This window comes from Gorilla gorilla, chromosome 22 (genome assembly GCF_029281585.2).
Source record: "Gorilla gorilla gorilla isolate KB3781 chromosome 22, NHGRI_mGorGor1-v2.1_pri, whole genome shotgun sequence".
NCBI lineage: Eukaryota > Metazoa > Chordata > Mammalia > Primates > Hominidae > Gorilla > Gorilla gorilla.
The window spans coordinates 22,839,819-22,865,873 of NC_073246.2; the positions used below are offsets into that span (position 1 = coordinate 22,839,819).

Here is a 26,055-nt window from a genome sequence, read left to right on the forward strand (position 1 = left end):
TAAACTAAATCCAGTATTCTCTGTGTAAATGTGTTTCTTCACATCAATAACCATTTAGTTTTGAGTCTGAAGTGAAAAAAAGGAAACAAATAACACGATAAAAATTGAGAAACTTTCTACATGTATAGCGTTAGGAGATATAAAGCTTTCCATGCTAATATTTTTTAAAATGTTTTATTAAAAGTAACTCTGTAGTCTACTGTCCCCCAGAATGGACTCTAGGAAATAGCTGAGCAATCTTTACTCTAATTGTGGTTCACTGTCATTGTATGAATGGTTTCAGGTCTCTGATATAATAAGCAAGAGATTGAGGCTGGGCACGGTGGCTCACGCCTGTAATCCCAGCACTTTGCGAGGCCAAGGCAGGTGGATCATGTGGTCAAGAGATCGAGACAATCTTGGCTAACATGGTGAAACCCCGTCTCTACTAAAAATACAAAAATTAGCTGGGCATGCTGGTGTGCACTTGCACTCCCAGCTACTAGGGAGGCTGAGGCAGGAGAATCACTTGATCCCAGGAGGCGGAGGTTGCAGTGAATCGAGATCGCGCCATTGCACTCCAGCCTGGTGACAGAGTAAGACTCTGTCTCAAAAAAAAAAAAAAAAAAAAAGCAACAGATTGAGAGTGGTCATTTACAAATTTGTACCATTAGTCATTGCCAGAACACCTCAGCTTGATCCCTACAAGCTGTGTGTCCATGGACAGGTTAATTAACCTCTCCAATCTCAGTTCCCTTGTCTATAAAATGAATGTCAATTCAGGAACTCAAATAGCACACAGATTCTTGCATCTGTAAATGACAAAGGAGACGAATATATATATGGAACCCTATCTGTTTTATGGGGAAGTCTTTTTATTGAGAACTTATTATGCATCTAGCACTGTGTTTAAGAATGTATAAACATTCCTCCTCCATTTTTCCCTCAGCCTCATTTTTTAAAATAGCAAACCTAAGAGAAGACAGTATTTTTTAAATTAATTCTGAGAAGCTCTACACATGTGCTTGCTTCCAAGAGACGTAAGGAGATTTAAACCGTAACAGTGGGAAAAAAAAAAAAAAAAATCTCTGTGCTGCTGACTTTCTGGTGTCAGGACAAGAGAAGACATTAGGATTTTATATACATTGCCATTATCTTACACTGTTAAAAAGTGAGATCTTCAGTAATGAATATTTGTATTTTGAACAGCTAAGAGACTGAAGAATCTAGACATATAAAGTTCATTAATTAAATTATCCAACAAAATTTCTATTATTGATTTACATTATTCTAGACTATTGGAAATACAAAAAGAGAGAAGAAAAAGCCCATGATTGGTTCAGTTTCTCATCTGAGGCAACTAATCTTTTCTCTGAATACCCACAAAAGTACCAGAAGTAAGATAGTAACCCAGGTCTGTAGGTTGTGAAAGATAAGAAAAGATAGCTTTGGATTTTGAAATATATATATTTAAAATCTGTGTATTTTAGTCAATGCTGCCATTTTCAACCTTAGGAAACAAAATAATACTTAGGAAACAAAATAATAAACTTTTGTTATTCAAAATTTATAACACTAGATGAAAGTAAAATCACAACTTTCAAATTTTTAAGGTTATAGTATTTATACTTCTGAAGTTATTCAAACTTAAATCTACACTAAGACTTTTGGAACATGGATATTACTGTTTCACCCTACTGGCCAGAGTAATCAATTGATAATCAAGTATTGCTTTTGACAGAAGTAGAGAAAAAGAAAAGTACTAGAATGTACTGAAGTGTATCCAAACAACCTGGTCACTTAACCTCCCCAAGGATTTCTTCCTACCTGTGACTTTATTTTGACACTTGACTCTACGTCATTTTTGAAGTCATAGCATTGCCTGTTGTGTCTTTAATAGAAGCAATAATAAATGATTCTCATTTTTAATTGTTTTAGACTCACAGAAAACCTGGGTACCTGAAATACCTAACATTTTATTTATTTTAATTAGGCGGAAGCTGCAATTCATCCCTTGCAAAAATATGCCACAGGCAAAAGCTATTAAAAATCTCTGTGACTCTGCACACCCTACTCTTGTTTGTAAAGGTGGACCATTAAAAGGCAATTTGCTACATGTGGGGTGAATTGCAAGGAACATAACATTTACAAATATGAGCAATTAAATTGAAAACCACTCATTTCTGTTATAATACTCAACCATATGACATTCAATCTATAAATACTAAACTTAAATTATATTTAAGGTACAACCAAAGTTTAGGATGAAGGGGCAATTCCCTAGAATGCAATTTGAAAGCAAAATTTAGAAAAGTAAATAAGAAAACAGACTTGAGAAAAAACTATTTATTAAGCACAATACTCTGCAATTTAAAGTAGAAAATGTATTTATAGTTTGCAGTGTGGACCTCAGTGGATTTCAAATGCTCTCAGTGTAAACATAAACAGAAGTCATATCCTTATGTTTTAAACACCAGAGTGTGGAGAAGCAACTTCAATTTAAAAAAATCGCAGGAAATTCTTCAATGCAACTTTCTTGGTATGGGATAGTCCCTTCAAAGTAAAAGGCATATTTCTCTTTGTATGCTGGTTACTGTTATTTAATAATTTTGATAAATTCAACAAGTAAAGTATCTTGATAACTGACAAGGAAAAATAATTCTTACTGAAAAACTTTATCCCATTCTTCGCACCTCATCCCCAATCATATTGGTTGTTAGTTCCAAGTCTTTTTGTTCATGCTTTTATTTTAATACAAAATTATCCTCCTCGTTAAGATGGTTGCGTGTATTACCAAAACTATTGTCGGTAAGATGAAAACAGAGATGCCGGGGGTGGAGTAAAGCATCTGCTTCCAAGAATGACCCTTATCTTATTTGCACAGTACTCTGCAAACATCACGATCCCCATGCAGTCCCTGATTGCTCTGTCTTTGCAGAGACGTTTGTTTTACATGTTGAAATATCTGTTGCGCGTGTTTCTCTATTTCCTGTTTGCAATTAAGGCAATCTCAACAGTGTCCACTTTAGAAATATTACCTCTGCCACTTTCTCCCACATCAGACCTGTTAAGCAACTGTTACAGGAAATTTTAAAACACTCAGTTTTTACCTGTATGATAATGGTAATTACACTGTTATAAATATTTATTTATAAATTATTATAAATATTTATTTATAAATTATTATAAATAATTGTTAAAGGTATATGAATTAAAATAAAAAACTTTCTAAAATTGAAAAAATCTTGAAGATGAAGATTGTTTATGTTTATTAAAATCATTAGCAGCCTATCACAATAGTTGGTGCTTGGAAATTTAGGATTAATGATGACATTTTTATTTTTTGCCTTCGATGTTGTTGCATTGCCCAGGCATTTAACAAATACGCAAATAGGTGTCTATGTAGATAGATGCACACATGTACATCTGTCTACATAGACAACTATTTGCATATACACGTATATATGCATATACACATATAGGCACACGCATAATGAGTAAATGCAAATATATGTCTATTTGTGTTTATGTAAAATTATGTATTAAGTAGTCTTTCTTCCATGCTCGATATTTCTTTTTTGTTCTTGTTAAATCAGAACACCTATAGCTAGAAGAGAAGAATTGTAATGTTGCCAACACAAAGGAAAAATAAATGTTTGGGGTGATAGACACCTCGATTGCCCTGATTTGATCATTACACATCGTATACATGCGTCGAAATATCGCATATACCCTCACAATCTGTACAACTATGACATAGCAATAGAAGATCTTGAAGAAATTCAGAATATCTAGCTTCTGCTTGGTCTTTGAATGGACTTCACAAAAGAAATCAAAAGTATGGTTGGAACTTATTTTTTAAATATTAAATAAATTTTAGGAATGTACCATACTGCACATAAAAATTGAGTATTCACCTAGATGAGCATATGAATTATTATTTTTCTGCTGGTGAACAAACTTATTCAGTAGGATGAGATGTGTGGGAAATTGCCATTCACTATAAAATTAATGAAACAGAAAAAATTTCCTTTTACAATCTAATGCTTTTTTAACTTAACACAGACATTGAGATTCAAGTTTTTATTAAGTGCAGCTTGATCAAATTTCAGCATGCATACATCACTATTGTTCATCAATAACTGAAGAAGATTTTGTTGACTACATTTTTATCAGATATTTCATGTGAACATGAAAACAGAGAGAATGAGTGTGGGTTGATATAATGCCTCGGGAGGGTGCCAGGCTTTTCGTTCTCATAAGCACTTATTTTCAGATGCTTTGAGAAGGTTAAACGATTTTCAAAACTTCATTATAATTTGGATTTCAGAAAGCCTATCCTAGAAATAAACGTTTCAATTAAATCTTCTTAAACCCTAGGGTAAAAGAGTTTAAGGTCCCCTACCTTATGATTGTAGAAATTAAAATCATCTTATAGGCGGGCTATGAAGAGAAAATTATTATTAGATGTAGTCGAAAAAGTAGAATTTTTTACATGAATAAAAATAATTAAGATTTGTTATGTTTTTAGTTTGTATGGGAGTATGTATGTGTTCCCTTGGGCTTAATTTTTAAGATTAATATTTTTACAAAAGATTACATTTTTTTCTTATATGGGACTTATCACAAAATTAAAGCTGAAGAATAGAGACATGATTTGTTTACCATATGCAAGCATTTAGATATTTGTTCTAAAATGGAAATACATTTTACAGAATTCTTAAGGTAGCATGAAAGCTAAGTTTATGCAAAAGAAAAATAACAGGTTCTAGTGGCTCGTAAGAAATGTTTGCTATTTCAGCGCTATTCCAAAAAGCTAATCAAGGGTTCAACTTGTTCCTTCACCATCATATAGGGCATGGTCCTATTTTTCATCTTTGAGTATCAGTATAGCCATATTTTAATTCCAGGCCACAACAAGACAAAGAGAGAATGGAAGACCTCACACATAATGCTTTAAAGTTAAAGCCTGCAAGTGTGACACATTATTTCTGTCCACCCCCAACTGGCCTGAGCTAATTTACATGACTGTTCATGACTGCAAGGAAAGTTATGAAGCACAGTCTCCGGCGATGTCAGTTCAAACTCTGGTGGGAGGCTCATTGATTAAAAGGAGGAAACAGAGAATACATGGTGGGAGATGGGAAGATGTATCTGTCACCCAGATGTCTGGCAAAGGTTTTGTTATTTTAATCTCATGGAAGAGGCTAAAGAAAAACAGAATGAGTTGAATTCAGAATGTTATAATTTGTGCTACAATCAGTTGTCTAAAAAGCTATGTTTATACCTATGCCTATTTCTTTTGTGACTTAAATCTTGGAGGCCAGCCATATTTAGTTATTTTTTGTAAAAGTTACCAAATTACAATATTAGGCACATTTTTCAAAATGATGCTCTCGTCTTCTTATTATGCTTGGATCGTTTATGATATATTGAGGTTTTGCAAAAACAAACTGATGTAAGATACAGTATGTATTATCTTACATCATATATGCATACATACATATATATGAAAAGGAGAGAGAGAGAGAGACAGTAATAGAGATATATATGAAATTGGAATCAGGTTAAACATATTTCAACTGACCCTAAATTCCTTAAAAATATTTCTTTGTAGGTATTCTGATTTAAACCACTAGTTTAATGAAATGCAACCACTAATTAGGGTTACTCTGTGTTATTCTTACAGTATTCATTCTTCTAAGTTCCAAACTCCTGAAGATATTTGTGTGTCTATGGATTTTTTCTCTGTAAGAGACAATTTTGAGTATTCTTAATTAAAAGCAGCCACTGTCACAGTAAGAATAAACACTATCAGAATGTTGGGGAGGGAGGAGAGAGAGAGTGTGAAGATGCTGGAGCTTGAAGAAGGGCTTATGATTGTGATCTGAAGAGCAAGCTCTAAGACCTAATACAGGTGGAAGGGACTCGGGACCATAATGAAACCACCTGAGCCAAACCCATGAGAAATGATGGAAGTGGTAAGAAGAAAAAAAAAAAAGAAAAGAAAGAAAGAAGGAAGAAAAATATAGACAGTGGGTTTCAGAATAAGTAGGGGTCTGCAACTGACAATGAAAAGTAATAGAATTTTTTTCACAATAATTCAAAGCAAATCCAAACTATTTACGATGCTTTTTGCTATGACAGAAAACCCTTCTCAAACTAACTTAAATCATAAGGAACTTTTTAATGCAGGTATGTGTGCTGGAATATTTTTTAGATTAAAAACTGATTTATTTTCACGCCTCTAGCTCTATTTCCCTGATTCTCCCCAAGTGCCCACTTCATCTTCAGGTGGTAGCAAAACGAAAACACCTCTTAACATTTTCACAGAGGGCTAGAGGGAGAAAATGTCCAGAGGAGAATAAGAAGAAAAAAACTTTGCTAAACTCTCCAGTAAATACCTTTACAATCCACTGTCATGTATTGGACCACAGGCTCATTTTTTACCCAAACGAGACAAATAGTGACCTTACATCCCAGTTTCCCCAAAAGTGTTGTTACCTATTATTCTGTTGTAATTAAATAGTACCTTCTTTCACTTTCAAAACTGACCCAGTTTAAATAATAAATTATGTCACTATTCCAACTAACATCAATCTGGTCAAACCCTGAAATGTGAGATGTGATCAGCCATTTTGGGGGCACATGTGCAAGATGAAGAAGGGATAGAGCTGAATGAAATCAAGGTTCTTTATAAAGAAAAAGAAGATGTCTCTAACAAATCAGAAATGTCATACATGGAATCTTTTCCTGAATTTCCTCCCAAATTCAAATGTTGAAGCCTGACCTCCAATGTGACTGTATTTTGAAATAGGGCCTATAAGGATGTAATAAGAGTTAGGTGAGGTCATGAAGGTAAGATCTTAATCCCATCGGAGTGGTGTCTTTATAAGCAAAGAAAGAGAGTCTAAGTGTTTTTCTCTCTCCTTGTTTGCAGAGAAGAGACTACGCAAGGACATAGTGAGAGGGCAGCCACCTGCGAGCCACAAACAGAGGCCTCACCAGAAACCAACCCTGCAGGCACCTTGATCTTGGACTTCCAGCTTGCAGACTGTGAGAATATACATTTCTGTTGGGTAAGCCATCCAGTCTGTAGTACTTTATTATGACAGCCCTTATCAGACTACTACATAGAGTATTCGGGCATTTATAGGCACTTACCTGCCATGCCGGCTAGTTTCAATTGCGAGTGCTTGGGAGAAACATGAGCTTTACTTTTCTTTCTTTTTTTTTTTTTCACTCCATCTGCTTCTGTGTTTAGAATTCTCTGTTTTTCTAATTATGGAGCTAACCTCTCAACTCCTTGAATGAAGAGGCTGAATGCCACACAGTCCCCGGGCTTTTAAAATGCCATATGCTATGTGTATATTCTTGGATAATTGTGAACCACTTTAGACTTCCCCTATGCCCCACTTATGGGTTGACTGATGTGTGGTAACTTGAATGGGCTCAATATAAAATCTCTCTGGCTTGTACAAGGAAAAAACAGAGAAAACAGAGAAGCTTTTAAAAAAAGATGAAAGAATGTTGAAGACGGCTTAAAAGGGAAAGATTCAATCAGAATTATAGTAAACTTCATGGTCCAAATTTGAGAGAGAGGTGATTTTTAAGCCTAACCCCAGCTTGGATTTTCCTCATGTTTGTTCTTATGTACCTACTTCTACTCACTTTTTTCTCTCCTAATTGAAAAAGCTTTTTGTTGGAAAAGATCATTTTTCATATGCTGTCTTTGTCCTTAAATAAACAGAGAACCTCAGGTTAAATTCCCTTAGAGCTATGGTAGATTTGCTTTCCATCAAGTTTGTTATTAAGGCATATTTACCAAGATAGTGAGTACCTGATCTAGGCACTCATTTTAAATTTAATGTACAAGTTCTGGAAAATGCAGGACCAGAACGGGTGGAAGACATCCTGGGTGTACATATTTCGGCTGGGCTGATACTGTCACCACCAAATTGTTCGGGCTGCAGAAACATTTGTTTACATATCACTATAGAGGATGCAAAATTGCATTTTTTAAACATGTTCAGGAGAATCTGGGAGAGCAAAATGTAAGTTAACAAGTAATTTTTGCATTAAAACATAAATATTAACATTAAGTATGCACAGTTCAAGTCAGCTTTTTCTTCCGAAAGAGCTAAGGTCGGGCAGAATTTGCAGCTCTTTAAATTGCAAAAGATGCTTTCATTTTTCTGAGAGTTTTGGATTTCAGAATTGGATAAGGGGTTGTAGATCTGCAATATCTTCACCACCGAGATTTATGAGGAAGAAACTGAGACAGAGAGTAAAGTAACATACTTACAGCTGGTACCCAAGGAAGGCATGATTCAAATCCCTGCAGTGCAGATTCATTATGCCATCTCGGTGAATTGAATAATGAAGCAAGAGAAAGTCTCTCTTTGATGGGGTGAGGAATATGTCTTGGAGGAGGTGGCATTTGAGCTTTACTCTGTTCGATTTTTACAAGTGTTTTAGTTACTCTATGCTTTTTCTCACCAAGTAAATTTAACAGGTTTAGTAAAGGCATTAAGGAAAGAAATTCAAAGGTGACCTGCGAATGAGTTTAACTGGGATAGTTGGAAATAGGACCTAAAAAGAAAAGGGAGCCAAATCTTGGATTAGTGCTTGGAAATTCAAATACTATTCTGAAGTAACAGGAAAATAATTGAATGATGAAATGGTATAGTCAGAGTTGCAGGAGGTTAACGAGATAACAATACATGAGGAGAGAGAATGGTAGTGATTAATTGAAATGCCCTCACAATATGTAACTTCCATAACTAAAGCAAAATAATTACTGCCCTTCACCCTGCTCTGTAGGTCATTGCAAAATTCACATGAACTTTTGTTCCTACGTTTCTTTTAACAAAACAAATTTGAACTAGGTCCATGAGTATTAACATATGACATGGTCCTGTTCTCACCACAGTTGAGTCCAACCTGTGGCTCAGGTAGTATTAGAGACACAATATGTACTTCTGGAAATTTGTAAGTTCAAAACTAACTTGAGAGATATTTTTAATAGAATACTAGTCAACATTTGGTATTTAGTTAATAATTTGATGAGTTTAAAGATTCGCTATAAAAGACTTTAGAAATGGCAATATTAAGAAGAAATATTTTGAGATACATGGTTATCTCACACTGTTCCAAGTTGTAATTCTATAATACAAACACAACCTACTACACTGAGCCAAGGGTCCTATCTAAAGATATCACTTATCGAGTGAGTATAATGCATTGAGGTAACTGAAAATGGAATGTTCCTACAAGAGAAGAAGGGAGGAGAAAGTAATATAATTAAATAGAAAATATCCTTTCTCAATGTGTTGAAATAAATCAACATTGACTACAGAAAGGGAATCAACAAAATAAGGTGTCAAAATCTATAATAAAATATCAAAAATTTAGAAGTAAATAGAAACATGTTAGCTGTAGGTTAAAAGTTACTGTTGCTTCTGTTATCAGTATATAAGAGAATTAACTACAATAGCACTCAAATGACACGAGGATTATTAAAATTCTGTCAAATTCCTTATTACGAAGCTCATAGTTTCATACTCAGCCATATAACTTGCCTCACAGCTGAAATTTAGGGCACAGCTGAAGAATAAGAAATTTCACTTTCTAAATGGATACCTTGGATAAAAATGTACATTCTCTATGTATGTAGGTGTGTGTATCTATGTATATGTATGTGTATTTCTATACACACATATACATATAAATTTGAAATAAAAATAATTATTTTAATATAAAGTTTTCAAAAGTTAATTTGATGTCAACACTTTAGAAAGTTTAGTCTGTTACTCACTAGTCAACACTTTGTTTATGAGCTACTGATTCTCATTTTTTGTGTTTTTTTTAACTTTTAATTTAAGTTCGGGGGTACATATGTAGGTTTGTTATATAGGTAAACTCATATCACAGAGGTTAGTTGTAGAGATTATTTCATCACCCAAGTACTAAGCCTAGTACCCAATATTTATTTTTTCTGCTCCTTGCCCTCCTCCCATCCTGCACCCTCAAGTAGTCGCTATTGTCTATTGTGTCCATGAGTTTTCATCATTTAGTTCCCACTTATAAGTGAGAACATGTGGTGTTTGCTTTTCCATTCCTGCATTAGTTTGCTAAGAATAATAGCCTCCAGCTCTATCCATGTTCCTTCAAAGGACATGATCTCATTCTTTTTTATGGCTGCATAGTATTCCATGGTGTATATATATCTTTTCTTTATCCAATCTGTCATTGATTGGCATATAGGTTGATTCCATGTCTTTGCTATTGTGCATAGTGTTGCAGTGAACATTCATGCACATGTGTCTTTATGGTAGAATAATTTATATTCCTCGGGGCATATACTCAGTAATGGGATTGCTGGATTGAATGGTAGTTTTGTTTTCAGCGATTTGAGGAATCACCATACTGTTTTCCACAATGGTTGAACAAATTTATCCTATCACCAGCAATGTTTAAGTCTTCCCTTTTCTCTGCAACCTTGCCAACATCTGTTATTTTTCACTCTTTAATAGTGGCTGTTCTAACTGGTGCAAGATGGTATCTTTATGTGGCTTTGATTTGCATTTCTCTAATAATAAGTGACGTCGAGCTTTTTTTCATATTCTTGTTGGCTGCATGCATGTCTTCTTTAGAAAAGTGACTCTTCATTTTCTTTGTGCACTTTTTAATGGGGTTGTTTTTTTCTTGTAAATTTGTTTAAGTTTCTTATAGATGCTAGATATTAGACCTTTGTCAGATGCATAGTTTGCCAATATATTTTCTCCCATTCTGTAGGTTGTCTATTTACTCTGTTGATAGTTTCTTTTGCTGTGCAGAAGCTCTTGAGTTTAATTAGATCCCATCTGTCAATTTTTGCTTTTGTTCATTTTTTTGTTTTTCACCAGAACACTCTCTTTTAAGTGGTGTCGCTTTCCTTAAACATTATATTTACAGAAATTTATCGTACATGGTTTATAGTCATGCTTTTACCAAGTTTTCTATTTACTTATTACTTGTTTCACTTTTCCCATCAACTCTAAAGGGCATTTTTGAGTTTAAATATTTAATTGTGGGTATTTTTTAATATTTTAAAGTGAAGATCATCCACAAAGACTGACTACAACAGACCTTGGACTAATCCACCATCAGTCATGCTTATGTGTAAGTCATTGAAAAAAAATTCTTAGTCCCAATTTTATCTTCATTTGTGTACTTTTCATTATTGTCCTGTGTTTTACTGATTTTTTTTTTAAAAAAAAGTAAAACAAGAAATGCATAGAAAATTAAAAATATAAACTTTAGTGGTAAAATTGATATGGGTAAAACAAGAAAAAGGAAGAACATGCTGAGCAGGTTTTCCTGGACACTTTTACGTTTATTGTATGTCCCAGCCTCTACAACAGGGATGTTGGCAGAAGCAAGAGACTTTTCTATGCAACATTCTTACAGAAATCATGTTTTGCAAAGTTAAGCTACTTGATTATGTTGAAATTCAAGTACTAGCTAAATATAATTCCCAGATGAGCATATTTATGCATATCATCCATTATTAACTTCTGTACAATATTAAATATAAACTACTTCCAGGCAGCCTGGCATGAATTAAAAATATGAATGCCACCATACTATTGATTACTGTTCTACATGGTTACACTTTAATATGCATAGTAATGCAAAATAAATATGCTAAGAGTTCTTCAATAATAAACATGCCATTCCTCTGAAAATGCTAGGATATATATGCAGTACAAAATTCATACACTATGTAAACTCTTAAATGAAAGAATTCATAAAACGATCTACTATTTCAAATATAGTTCTCTATCACAACATATTTCAAATTATTACGTGTTTTTTCTGTGGAGTATTTTCAATATTCTACAGATGTTGGAATAATCGTGAGATTTCTGTAATACAGAATGCATTCCATTGTTATTATTAATAATAGTCTCTACTATAAATCACATCAATCACTGTGTGAGCATTTTGCACATGTAATCTCAGATTCTCATAGAGAAATACTGTTGGCTACACAGACTCAGTAATTTCAATCATGATACTATTGTTTTAAACCCATCAATATGCTAATCCATTCTGCCAGGTGCAAGAGAAACCAAAGAGTAATAAAGTAATTTCAGAGCCTTCTGACCTCAAAAAGACTATCATTCAACTAAGGAGATAGATTACAAACAAACAAGATGCCGACTAATTCAAGGCTTCTCTATCATGAGTGAAATATTTTCATAGTCTGCTACCTAATAGTTTCACTCTTAATTGCCAAAAAAAAAAATTACGTGATCTGTATGGGTATGTGTGAATTCATACACAAACTTAAAAAATAATTACATTCATTATCTTATTAGAATCAATAGATGGAACTATATTAATCTAAAAGAAAAATGAGAATTTCATCAGATTCAATATCAAAGTTAAATTAATCTTTCTTAGATAAAACAAGGCACAAGCATTCAGAGTTTATAATTGGAGTTGCTAGGCTAAAGAATTACTATAGGGAAGGAATAATTTCTAAATACAACCATCTTTATTTCCAGTCAGAAAGCAATGACTATTTCCAAGCTACATTGGGCTGAATTTCCTGCTAACAAATGTGATAATATAGAACTCTATGAAAATTAATGTTCCGATGAGAGCTCCTAAAATGATGTCCTCAAAAAATAATATTGGTGCATTAAAATAAAGAATTACACATTAAGTTCAAAGTTAAAACTCTCATAGCATTAGTGCAAAAACAGGCTAGGATGTATTTACTTAATTTTTTCCTTTTAAACACTTTTTAAAGTGTTAGAGATGTTTATAGAAATTAATCCACACAAAGATTAAGAATGTAGTGAGGCTCATTTAGTAGAAACTTTCAGAGGTATTTCAAGCAAATACAATGAAGAATTTCAGAAATAGTATTAAATTACTATTATTGATACAAGACAACCCTTTTCACTGTCATTCATTCTATAGTAAGTTTCTTGATGAGAGTTTCATGCCACTATGGTACTCAGTTTGATTATACCTGAGCCATCATATGTCAAATTACTTTTGTGTCTCAGAAACCAACCTCCCTCCCTCCCTCCTTCCTTCCTTCTTTCTTTCCTTCCTTCCTTTCTCCCTCTCTGTCCCCCTTTCTTTTTTTCATTCTTTCTGCTTTTATTTCGACTTTGAGGCCCTATTAGGTGTCGTAAAGAACATTCTGTGCAGTTTGGAAATGAGCCAACTGTGAAAAACACATGTCTTGCCACTACCCTTACTATAGCACTACCAACATGTATGCACATACTTCTGTCCAGGTAGATCCTGCTTTAGGATCATATTTGAATAAAAAGAAAATGAATATAAATTAGTGAACAACTTGTGTTAAGTATATCGGTTGTGTTTATTATACAAGTATGTACAAGTAGGGTAGGTGGAGAACATGTCGAGGTGGAGCCTAATAATCAGCAGCATCATGAGCTGCATAGTTATGGTTCCACCTCTATTCAAGGGTCCGTATTTAGGCTCCATGCACGGGCATGACTGTGTTCTGAATGACCCATGCCCATTCTGAATGAGTAATGTTCATTTTGATTGGATGATGCCTTGCTTTACAAGTTGTTAAATATTTTGAAATATCACCCCCTCCTCTGCTAGGTGATATTGGGCAAACCAATTATCTCTCAACCTCAGTTTTTCAACTGTGAAATGACATTTGAACTGTAGAGTCTCCAAAGTCTCTTTCAGTCATTACGATCTATCATTTAGGGCTTAAGTACACACAGCAAATAGGAGTAATGATGCAGAATGAGGATGTCAGAGAGTAAAGTTTTCAGAATATTCTAATAAAACTAGTAGTTTAGGAAGGTACAATATCAACTCTTTTTTTATGGGAGCGTTTTTATTTTTTATTTACAACTTTTATTTCAAGTTCAGGGGTACATGTGCAGGATGTGCAGGTTTGTTACATAAACGTGTGCCATGGTGATTAGTTCCACAGATTTTCCCATCATCTAGGTATTAAGCCCAGCATCCATTAGCTATTTTTCCTCATACAACATCAACACTTAAACTAGCAATTGAGAGGAGATGTTGCAGGGTCTTCTGGAGATGATCTTCTCAATTAGTTGACTTGGGTCTACATGGAGCTGGGATTTCTCTGGTTTTGTAAAACTAAGCCTAAAGAATATGAAAACTGATGCTAAATATGCTCTAATTCTACAAACTTGCCAAGCAAATTCTGCTTTCTTGAAACAGAGCTGCACAGCTGGAAATTTCCAAAATAATGTCTACATTTTCAATTTATTATTTTTCCTTAAATAAAAGGGTGGAAATTGACTTCAACTGGTTTAATTGATATGGTACATGTAAAAACACTTTAGTAATAACAAACGTGTAAGCAAACGTTAGTAGTAAGCAAATGTTAGTAAGGTATTGTTAGCTGCCATAGTGTGCTATCATTCTTGGTTCATAAATATATGGTATATCACATCTACTATATTACAGGCATTGAGTTACCTCTTGAGACACAAATAAACTACTTGCACTCATATCTTTTTCTCAGAATCTGCTTCTGGGAAATCCCAACATAAATTAATATGTGTGCATGCATGCACGTGCACACACACACACACACACACACGTGTACATGCTAATACATTGAGGGACAGTGTATGACAGTAAGACATTATGGGCAGCTGGAACACCATGTACAAAAGCATATAAGTGACAAATAGAGAGATGAGTTATTGGAAGATGTAATGTTTTACAGAAAAACTAGAGAATACAACATATACAGGGAACGCTAAGAGAACATTCTGTGTTGGATGATATGAGCAAGAACTTAAATGGATTTGTATAGCTCATTAAAAGTGTTTTATAATTTCTCATGAAGGGCATTGGAAACACATTGAGAAAGCGTTTTCCAATCAAAGGGACTAGCTTAGGTACAAATCCTATTGCTTAAAGAAGTTTTGTATATTATTTTAAAATAACAGAGAGATCTAAATAGGTTAATGGGAAGATGTTAGATGAGCAATGTATGGATACCACAGTTATAATAATTGTTTAATATTCTTTTTTTGGGTTTATTAACACATATCTGTTACCAGTTGGGGGAAAAACCTAAACTTTTGCTCTTTCTTCTCTTCTTCAAATCCTGCTACACCACTGCCATGGAATCCCCATCTAAGTCGATAGCAGCTCCATGCATCCAGCTGCTGGGGATAAGAAACCTGAAGTTATCATTTATGTCTCTCTTTTACACTCCATCTATAACCTCCCAGAAAATTTTATTCTTTCTACTTTCAAAATGTAGCAGAATTTAATTGTTTCTTGCCACTTGCACTGACAGCCTGTTTCAATCTCCAGTATTCCTCTGTCTGTGTACAAGGGAATGGTGGCTTGGACCAGTAACTTTGGAGGCCGAGGACAATCGCTTGAGGCCAAGAGTTCAAGACCAGCCTGGGTAACACAGCAAGACCCAGACTTCGTCTCTAAAAGACTAAATTAAAAATAAATTCTTTTTAACAAGTTCCCCAGCTGCTACCCATGCCTTTCAGTCACTCGTCAACACACTGAAATGAAGCCTGAAGTCACGATAACATCATAGTTGACTTAATGTGTTTTTATTGGAGCAGAGCGCTTTCTCCAATTTTACTTTTCTTTACACCCAACTGAAGTTTTCTTAAGCTGTTCAATTCTTTTAAACACCTAGCATATTAGATATTGCTTAAAAGTTAATGTTATGTGCTCCTTTTCTCAAAACCCATGAGTCATTCCCCACTTTACTCAGTAAAAGTCAAAATCATTACAATTACCTACAACGCCCTCTGTTTCTTTTTATCTTCATTCCTGCTATTCTCACTCCATCCCAGCCACATGGGCCTCCTTGCTTCTGTTTGAACAGACATCTCCCAATGTTAAGGTCTTCTGAGATGATCCCCATGGTGGGGTCCATAATATCCTCTTGGCTAAGCTCTGATGATGTTCTCTTGGCTAATTTTTTTTTTCCCTGTGATGTTCTCTTGGCTAAGCCCTGACTGTTCTTCACGTTTATGTTTAAATGTCATTTTTTATATACGTATTTTGGAGTAAGACTTAAATGACAGAAAATCAACACATTGATTTTTTTAAATAACTCTCAGTATTATTCTCCTTGGGGGATCATTGTGTTGTAATTATGCTTTCATGCTCTTTTATTAAAGATACCTATGGAGAACTTTATCCTTTCCTTCATAAGCCTGCCATATTTTTCAGTCAATCTTTGATAGATCTTTAACTGATCATTACCATTATTGGAAATAAGTATAGATCTGGGATATAAAATGACTAGGGAAGGATTAAAAGAACACCGACTCCCAATTTTAAACATACCAGCGTATCTTTTTCCTTTAAAAACCACACATGATGTTTTTGGATTAAAATAAATGTATTTTAATACCTTTTTATGGAGGGACCTCTAGCAATGTACAAACAAGTTTAGAATCTGGGGGCTTAACGAGATATATGATTAGATATAGCCATGTAAGACTACCATTAAACTCTACTCATTATTTATTTTTAATTTAATAAGCAAACTAAAAACTCACTGTCCAAATAGTTATAGTTTTTTTATCATTTTATTTATGATTAAGTCATAAAACACTTAACGTATATCAAGACTTGAATTTGGTTTATTAATAGATTAAATTGATGTAACCGAACACTGCACTTGAATTAACTTAATTCCAATAACCATAAACTTGGCCTGAGTGATTTCATTTGTAACCATTTTTTACCTTGTTAACTCAGTGTCCTCTCACTAATGTGGATCAATGGCAATGTACGGGCATATTACCTTTATAAATTCATGTATTTTTTCAATGTAGTAACTGTTTGGTAATTTCTGTAAACCCTTTCTCCTTTCTTTAAATGAAATTAGAGAAATGTCGAATACAACTCCTTTATGTAAGCATGTCTTCGAGGGCAATATACAAGAAAGTAGGAAAATATCCTAACCCAACTTGGATGCCCAATGCTAATGTCAATCTCTGTCATCACAGTCTTGTGGGATAATTGTTCATAACTTTCCACTGCGTCACTGAGATAGGCTCATGTCAATTTATACCAGCTGGTATTCCATGGCTGTGGGCTAGCCACCATCTTTCATACCTCATTGAGTTCCCATCAGACTGTAAAGTACAGTAACTAAGTAATCTCTTGCTCGCTCTCTTTTTTGTTAATGTGTTGCACACTCTGCCAGTGTAAAGATGTACATGAACTGGGGTTTTTTCTAGAAATCAAGAAAGAACATCCCACTGCTCACACCAGCTAAACCACACTGTAAGTAATTGCTTGTCTCCTAATTATAACTATAAAACAATATTGGATACACTGGGTTTTAAATGTCTAGCCCAAATTCATATATCTACTTAGTTTTGAAAAATTACTAGGACAGAGCTGGCACTTAAATGTTTTTGAACAATACCATAATACTATAAAGATATTCTTAAGCTGAGATTTTCTTTTTCTTAAATGAAGCAGTAAGCAAAAATCTCAGTGTACCATGTAAAATGAATTAATTTTAGCCTGGTCCTTTGAGTCTATTTTAAATATTATATCCATTTATAAATGGGCTGCTGAGCTGATGGGAAAATAAGAAATGGTCTCCCAGGCATTCAGAAATAAAACCAAGAATAAAACTCAGCAGCTTTGGTTGAAAAATAAGATGTAGTACCTCAAAATAATTTCAAAATTTAGTATGAGAAAAAAATTGTTTAGAAGATTTTGAATGAAACATGCAAAATTGGTCTTTGGAGTTGTTACGAACCTATATTACGAGTAAACTTAAAATAAGGGTATAGCAGATATACTATTACCTGGACTTTTTCTCCATAATCTTACTATCACACCCTTAAATCTCTAAGGCTGACATTTCTGGAGGGAGGACTCGTGAATATCCTGCAGAAGCAAGAATACAGAAGAAAGATTACCTACTTTCAACACAACACTAATAGACTTTTGACATACTGTTTCCAATCCTCCAGGCACCCTCCACTCCCAATTTCTCTGCTCATAATGTCTTCATTCCAAAAGTAAGTTGATACTTCCCCAATTCCCTTCCCACTTTTTACCTAATTATCTACCTATAAAAATATGTTGGAACAACAAAATATAGCTACAAGGGAAGCACATACACATATACAGACACACACTCACTCCAACACCCTTAGGTAAAACAAAACAACATTTAGAGAAACTATGTTATTCTCTTAGGTTTTAAAAGTAAAATGAAAATCTCTATTTGTTTGATTTTGTTTTCCTGAGAGTTTTCCAGAGTGGTTAGCACATCGTTCGCATTTAGGAATCAATATTATTTATGTTATTGGAATCATACTAAAAGACATTGAAGATGCCATAGTCAGTAATGGAATACCAAATATAATATCCTGTCAAATGGTCCTCAGGGAACTGATGGTCACAAGATAGTCTATTCAATTTTGATTTCTTTATTATTATTATTATTATTATTATTATTATTATTAAGAGACCAGGTCTCGCTCAGTTGTCCAGATTGGAGTGCAGAGGTGCAATTACGGCTCACTGCAGCTTTCACTTCCTTGGTTCAAGTGATCCTCCCGCCTCAGCCTCCTGAGTAGCTGGGACTACAGGCACAAATCCATGCCCAGCTAATTTTTAATTTTTAGTAGAGGTGAGGTCTCGTTATGTTGCCCAGGCTGATCTGGAACTCCTGAGCTCAAGCAATCCTCCCATCTCAGCCTCCCAAAGTGCTGGGTTGACAGGCATGAGCCACTGCACTCAGTCCATGTTAATTTTCCATTTGCAGAACATTTTTCTTCCAAATCAAAAATGAGTATTATCTTCCACCTACCCATATAGTAATATTTGTGCCTTAATGAAACATACAAAACAAGATTTTGTCTGAAAAATATCTTCAAATATTTGAAATGTACTATTATTTCTTATATTAACATTTTCTTTTAAGCTGGTATTCACAATTCAGTGAACTATTTTCATGAAATGTTTCCCTCTGAGTTCAGTAAATTAGTGAACCCTAATGCCATGTTTAATCTTTATTGCCAAATAGTTTTTCCTCTCTGTACAGTATCTAGAACTATGATAATTATTTTTATTACTTATTTATTGTCTCATTTCATACATTGAAGTAAGTTCCCTGCAAAATCAAAATCATCTACTGTCTTCATGATTGACTCCCTAGTATATACAACAATTCTTGGCGCATAGTAGATATTCAAGAAATAGCAGTGAAATTAATGAATAAACAGATGTATTGTGTAGCTCCAAATGATCTCATGTCACTGTACACTTAATATAAAGCTCTTATTTGATATGTGATACTGAGCCACAAGACGATAGTGAATTATTTTAAACCACTTAGATAGTTTGCAGCCAGGTTTGTACTAAAATGCAAGCCAGTTAACTAATTCCAGTGCTTCTTGCCTTTTTCCTACACAGCCTCTCCCCTGATAACCAGAACCTGCATAATCTCAGTTAAAATATGACATGTATAATTAGATATGATTCCATATATCATTTCATGCAGCCTGAAATAATAATCACTGCTATGATTGCAATATTTTGTATATAGTCTTCTAAAATTTTGTCAATTTTCTTTTAGCAATTTATGTTCCTGTTGCCGCATACTTGTGACTAGCAAACACTCCACGATTTTTAACATCATTTGCAGTTTGTGCATTTTCACACTTCATTTATCCCCATTAAGATGATAGTTATTAGTTTCAACCCATGTTTCCAGGTTCTTGAGATAATTCTAAATCTTGATTCTGACATCTATGATATTAAGCAGCAATTTCAGATTTGTGTTAAGCACAAACTTGAATAAAATGCATCTTTGCTTTAGGATGCAAAACAAAGTCTTGAGGGCTAAATTAGATCCACATAAGCATTTTCATTAGCCAGTATAGGCTTTTTAAAAAAATATATATGAAGGTGTATTAATTTCCTGGGGTTGTCATAAAAAAGTACCAAAAGCCAGGTGGCTTAAAATAACAGAAATTTATTTGCTCACAGTGTGCAGGCTAGAAGTCTGAAATCAAGGTCCCAGCAGGGCCATGATCAATCTGACTGCTCTTGGGGGAAATTCTTCCTTGCCACTCTTAGCTTCTGCTGTTTATCTGCAATCCTTGCCTTCTCTTAGCTCATAGATACATTAGTCCACTTACATGGCCATCATCTTCTCCCTGTGTGGCTTCAAGTCATTTTCCCTCTGTGTGTGTCATCTCGTGTCCCAGTTTTCCCTTTTTATGAGGATACTAGTCATATCGGATTGGGGATCACTTTAATGATCTCATCTTAACATGATTATCTCTGTAAAGACCTTATTTCCAAATAAGATCACATTCTGAGATATTCAGCATTAGGATATTATAGGTAGCAAAGACACTATTCAACCCCAGACCAAAAGCATTTGGATTAGTGATTTCTGTGCAAAGTGGTAGATATATTATGATACTGATAATATGATATGTAATGTGTCATATATATCATATATGTCATACATACATACCTGTTCTAAATGCATGATGTCCATATATATGCACACATATATGACAAGTTTGTGTGTGTGTGTGTGTGTGTGTTAGTGCAAAGTTTTAAACTTTCTAGTCTCAATAAAATTCTTCTTGCTTTGGCAAAAGCCATCGGTTGGTAATTTAAGGTAGTTACTCAGGACATAGTATATTATCTGATCAACATTTTTTTTTTTTTGAAATGAAGTCTCACTCTGTTGCCCAGGCTGGAGTGCAGTGGTGCGATCTTGGCTCACTGCAACCTCTGCCTCTTGGGTTCAAGCGATTCTCCTGCCTCAGCCTCCCGAGTAGCTGGGACTACAGGTGCGCGCCACCATGCCAAGCTAATCTTTGTATTTTTAGTAGAGACGGGATTTCACCATGTTGGCCAGGATGCTCTCAATCTTTTGACCTTGTGATCCGCCCGCCTCGGCCTCCCAAAGTGCTGGGATTACAGGCGTGAGCCATCGCGCCTGGCCTTGATCAATTTATTTTTGAACTCAGTCTATGTGACTTCACTTTATATATCATAATATCACAAATCCTAATGCTTCTTTTCAGTCTTGTAGCAGATTTTAAAGTGGGGCAAAAAGAGGAATCCACTATCATCACAATGCTGGAGTACTGATGTGACATAATGTCTAGTAATGTTTTTATAGATCCAATAGCATCCAACAGAAAACACAATTTTGTTTGCATGACTCAACTTGAGAGAAAATAATTCATACATTAGTGTGTCTGAATCCAGATATTTTCCAGTTAAAATAAGTCATTTCTCATTTTACTTATTTATAGCTTAATATTGGAAAAAGCAGAGAGCATTAACTTGCATATATGTCTCAATTAAAAATATAGTAGAAAACAGCATATTCGATTAAGACCTTGCTCTTCCTCTTACCAATGGTACACATGGGAAAACACTGGAAAATGGAGCATCAAGTCCTAAATCTTTTAAGCAGAATAATATATTTGTCTAATAAATCTGTGAAAAGTATTTTAAATAACATATGGGTTACCATGGGATTTACTGTGATAGGATAGAATATAATAATATATAGTGGAAGTCCTACTTGCTAGAAACTTAGTTTAAATTCCAAACATATTTACTTACCTCATATCTATTAAAATCAAAGTGCGAATCTGTTATTCCCACTCCTGGCAGGTGGTTCTCTGTCACATTGTTCAACAGCAACATCTACTGGCTGCAACGTCCACATCTAACTTCTGTTGCTTGGATTTCTACTGTTTGGTAAGTTTCAAATGTTATTCCAGGGAGTGGTTTGAATAGGAAGGTTGGATTACATTGGGAGAAAGAAGAGATCATCAAAAGTTCTTGAAAGCAGATTTCTTTAATAATTTAATTTTTATTAGGTACTTAGAGAAAACAAAATCTATCCATTCAGGGTTTCCAGAGTCTCATTGCTTGAGCCATACATGGAAACCAGCTTGTGGATAGTTGTACATCAGAAAACCATTTATGATTACTGTCTCAGAGTAGCTACCTTACTGAGAGATATGAAACATAGCTATACATGGAAGGAACAACAGACTTTATAGAAATGATTAAAATCAAAATGCACTCTATCATATAAATTTGTATTTAAAGGATATACTTGACTATTTAATGGTGATTATCACAATGAGCACAAGATTTGGGGGAATTACTCATAACTTTATTCTTTTTCATTATTTTCAGCATATTGAGTTCCAAACATAAACTATACAAATTATCTAAAAACATAATTGGTACCTTTTGATATGGTACCTCTCCATGTACAGAATGACTGCACTGCCCTCTGATTTGTATTCCCTGCCAACACTCTTATATAATCAATAGCTTTAAAAATTTTCAATTTGGATATTCAGCTTGTTAGATTCCAACCTTCTGCTTCATTGACATTCTTCAGTAACGAACTTTCATTTCTTTTAGGCAGGATCAAATGAACTTGGCATATGACTTTAGCTTTAAAAAATTGTATTTAAGGAGAATAAACATAAGCATTTAATATTCTGGAGTTTCTTACTACTACAGTGTAATTTTCATACCACACATATATAAGGTTTTCCTTTTCTGCTTCTACCAAGTTATCATATAGTTAGTCATTTCTGATGGTTTTAAGAAAACGTTATAGCAATGGATATTACTGGAAAAGTTATTTAATTCACAAGTGATCAGTGGTTTACTCATTTATGCATTTTAATGTACAAATTCTTTTTTCAAAAATAGAGACACAGGTCTCACTTTGTTGCCCAGGCTGGTTTCAAACTCCTGGGCTCCAGCAATCCTCCTCTCTTGGCCTCCCAAAGTGCTGGGATTACAGGCATCAGCCATTGAGACTGGCCAAGAAAATTGTTACATACCATGTTTTGGGTCAGGTGCTGCCCTACTAGGCCAAAATATTAATTCATTTAATTATCTAAAAACCCTAGAATCTCTGGAATAATTCAGATTAATTTTGCTCAGCAAATATTCCCTCCCTCCTCCACCCATTGTGAATGAGAATATGATCCAGTATATGATCCCACCCACCTGAAACTGGGCTTGAATTTAAGACTTGCTTTGACAAGTACAACACATTGACCAGAAAAGAGATCTTCAGTGTGCTTGCATGTTTTGGCTTACTTCTTAGGCTTTTATGATATATCAGTCACTGTCCCTGTTTGGGTTCCAGAATAAACAAATAAAGACCTGGTTCCAATCTCTAAGTACAGAGCCTAGCCACGCAGAGACTTCCAGCCAAAACCATCCTAGGTCAACTAAACCTTGTGTAGAATTTCACTAAATATAACGTTAATGGTGCTTCCTGGTCATTTGGCCTCAATATTATAGTGAAACAGCAAGCACAAAAAAAGTTATCATTCTTACAGGTATAATTGACTCTGATTATCAAGAGAACAGTGAGTCATTGTGACACAATAGGTGCAGGAGAGAGGATTGTTGGAACTGAGGTGATTCTCTGGTAACCTTGGCATGTCTATGTATGGTAAAAATAATAAGAAATCATAGTCTGACAAGGGCATGGTAACCAAGTTCTCAATTCCTTGAGAATGAAAGTCTGGGTTGTCTTATGAGATGAGCAACCCAGACCTGATCAAATATACAGGAAGAATATATTGAGTATTATTGATAGCCTTAGTACCAGTTTCAGCCGTGGTTACTACAGATTGGCCTGCTTCTCCTTTCACTTTTTTCGCCCTTAGAAATTATGCCTTACCACTCTCACAAAGAAGCATTGTCAGCACAGAGAGAATATGTTGTGAGACACAAGTGGATATAAGGGGGGGTATAGGTGATGAACTTGTCAGCGCCCTAGCATTAGTGTGGGATATTCATTACAATTGATGAACCAATATTGATATATTATTAGTTAATAATAATTATTATTTGTTATAATTATTAGCTATTAATGATTAGTTAATAATAATGTACCAATATTGGTTTATCAATTGTAATAAATACAGTTTATAGTTTACATTAAGGTCCAATCTTTGTGTTGTATAGTCTATGGATCTTGACAAATGTATCCTGCATACATCCACCATTACGGTATTATACAGAATAGTTTCACTGCCCTAAAAATCTCCCTTGCTCTGACTGTTCAATTCTGTCCACTGAACCCTTGGCAACCACTGATTGTTTTACTGTATCTTTACTTGTGCATTTTCCAGAATACCATATTGTTTGGGCCCACCATTTCCTTATTTTTAGCTGCTAAGGTTGCTATCACAATGAGTTCAGGGACTCGAGTGGTGACACCATTTATCCTGGTTGTAGAGTTGGCTCCTCATGGCACGTCTTTGGAGGCTTGGTATGAGCCGCTGTAGAAAACTGGGAAAATCTTTCTTTTATCTCTAGCAAATAAGTTATTTATAACTTATTAACTGGTTTTATAAATCTTTAATATTTCAACTGCAGTTGACGACCAGAGCAGCTTGCCTCCATGAAAACAAATATTGAACATATATAAAATATATGTGTGTGTTTATCTACAAATCTACTCAAAATTATAAGTAGAAAAAAATTACAATTAAGAGTCATCGGAAATAGGAATAGGATCCACTACACATAAACAAATCAGGCCTTTAGATTTGCTGCAAATACTGCTTTGAAATTTATTCTTTTCATAAATATGTAAGTTAAATTTATTCTTTTCATAAATAAGTAAATTAAATATTACGATTATAATATTTTTCCTAAAATACATGTTTCATCAATATTTCCTGAGGGTGTTCTCCAATATACCCTGTAGCTACCCAGCTGAAATGTCCATGGTCATCCTGCTACGTGTAAAGTACTTTAAGTTTTTAAGTGGTCTTATGTTGTGCTACTTTAAAACATAATTATTACTTTTATTGTTACTTTATCTTCACATTTGGAAAAATACAACCAACAAATCCTGTACCTCTGTCTAGTTTCTTTTTGTTAGTATTATAACCACAAGCAAAGAAAACAGATGTTTTTATCACAAAAACATTTTGTAAATATGCAAGACCAAGAAAGCAACAATAAGCATGTTGTGCAGTTAGTACTATTTTCTCTGATCCACTAAAGTCAGTTGTCCAAGAAAGGAGCTGTTTATACTACTCCTATATTGCTAGGGCAGTTGCAGACTGATGACTTATGATCAAGAAAAATTAATTTTCTCTTGTAATACTGAAATCCCCAAAAGCATGAGTTTTGTATCGATGCCTGAATTTCTGAAGTCATATTTTTGAAATAACATGTAATATGTAATTTGAATTCAGTTACTCCAAACATTATTATCAGTTATTTTCCAAGAAAAATACATACATTGCATTTGATATTGCCTAATTTCTGAAATTGGTTGAGTCTAAAATAATAATGTCAAATATGATTTTCTAACAAACATGTAAAATTAGCCGCAAGCTATATGAACAATTTCATACGCTATAATCTTATTAGGGGAAAAAGTTTTGTCTATATCCTTTTGATTGCCTTTGGATAACAATTATATGTTAGAAGGCAAGGTCTAAGGTTAGCAAGGTATAGGTTAATAATAAAAAATTGTGATGTAATAATTTGAATAAAAATTTAAAAAGTATGAAAATTAGCCATTTTTGATACAATCTATACTTCACTTTGTGAATAAAATCCACATCCATCATATGCAATACTTTTACACACAATGTACCAACCAGCAATCAGTGAAGAAATATGCCATCTCTTTATGTTTATTACTAATTTTCCCGAAAACTAAACCCCTTTCAGATTATAAATTTAATAGTCTACAAATTTATATTGTTAAATACACTTAATATTCTCTTAGGAAAATTCTTATAAATACAACTATCATCCAAAATTTGATTGTATATTTAAATATTTGGTTCACATGGCGAAGAATCTTTCCATAAAATCTTTAGCAATTGAGAGCTTTCCAGAGATCTAAAGACTCCTGATTCCTCCACAAATATACTGATATTTAGCATTATTATTCTTCAATTAGATTCCAACTTAAGAGATAAACACATATTTTACATTTAGTTTAATCATATTTTCTTTGATTGGAATTTGCATCCATAT

The 26,055-nt window shown here is 34.1% G+C and overlaps 1 long non-coding RNA gene across 1 annotated transcript; it reads right to left on the minus strand.

Annotated features, from left to right (window-relative positions):
- Positions 1–15,077: 15,077 nt before the first annotated feature.
- LOC129529334 (uncharacterized) lies at positions 15,078–23,343 on the minus strand. Its single transcript, XR_008674818.1, has 4 exons — positions 23,044–23,343; positions 21,625–21,755; positions 17,823–17,904; positions 15,078–15,182 (listed from the first exon to the last, which is right to left on the minus strand). It is a non-coding gene; the product is annotated as an uncharacterized lncRNA (long non-coding RNA).
- Between the last annotated feature and the right edge of the window lie 2,712 nt (positions 23,344–26,055).